Genomic DNA, 1083 nt, shown 5'->3' on the forward strand with positions numbered 1-1083 from the left:
ATCCTTCTCTCTTATTTTTTCTCCCTGAACGTGAATATGTGGAGTTGTAGTTGAGGTCAGTGGAGGTCCAGGGGGCCCACAAGGCAGGATGGCGCGCCCACGGGGTACGGCGATCCCCCCACCCTTGTGGCCAGGGTGTGGGCCCCCTTCGGATGATTCTTTAACCAATATTTTTTTATTAATTCCAAAAATTATCTCCAGAATTTTCAAGTCATTCCAAGAACTTTTATTTCTGCACAAAAATAACACCATGACAATTCTACTGAAAACAGCGTCAGTCCGGGTTAGTTCCATTCAAATCATGCAAATTAGAGTCCAAACAAGGGCAAAAGCGTTTGGAAAAGTAGATACATTGGAGACGTATCATAGACCATCAGGCGATGGACACCGAGTGAGATGGCCATACGCAACCAGTAGAGAAGTGCTTTGTACTCAGCTTCGTTATTGGTGGAATCAAAATGAATCTGGAGGACATAATTGAGTTTATCACCTCTTGGGGACACCAGAACCACTCCAGCACTAGGACCATTCAACATCTTGGACCCATCTTAGAACATAGTCCTGTGTTTCGAGTGAATTTGGGTCAGTTATTGCTGTTCAATCCACTCAGCCAAGAAATCCGCGAGTGCTTGAGATTTGATCACCTTGTTTGCTTCAAACTTGGTATCCAGAGGGAGAAGTTCCATTGCCCACTTAGCCACTCGACCAGTTGCATATCGATTGTTCATGATCTCAGACAATGGAGCATCACTGACGACTGAAACCGAGTGGTCTTTGAAATAATGTGCAACTTTCTTTGCAGTCAAGTAAATTCCATAAACAAGCTTCTGGTAATGTCGGTACCTCTGCTTGAATGGAGTCAAGACTTCAGAAATATAGTACACTGGACGTTGACCTTTGTAGGCCTTGCCTTCTTCTTCTCGCTCGACTGTGAGCAGTGTGCTAACAACCTGACCAGGTGGCTGCAATGTACAAGAGTAGAGGCTCTTTGCTGATCGGAACAGCAAGCACCGGCTGGGTGGAAAGCAGGGCTTTGAGCTCCATAAATGCTGCTTCAGCTTTGGGAGTCCACTCGAGCATATC

This window comes from Triticum dicoccoides, chromosome 5B (genome assembly GCF_002162155.2).
Source record: "Triticum dicoccoides isolate Atlit2015 ecotype Zavitan chromosome 5B, WEW_v2.0, whole genome shotgun sequence".
NCBI lineage: Eukaryota > Viridiplantae > Streptophyta > Magnoliopsida > Poales > Poaceae > Triticum > Triticum dicoccoides.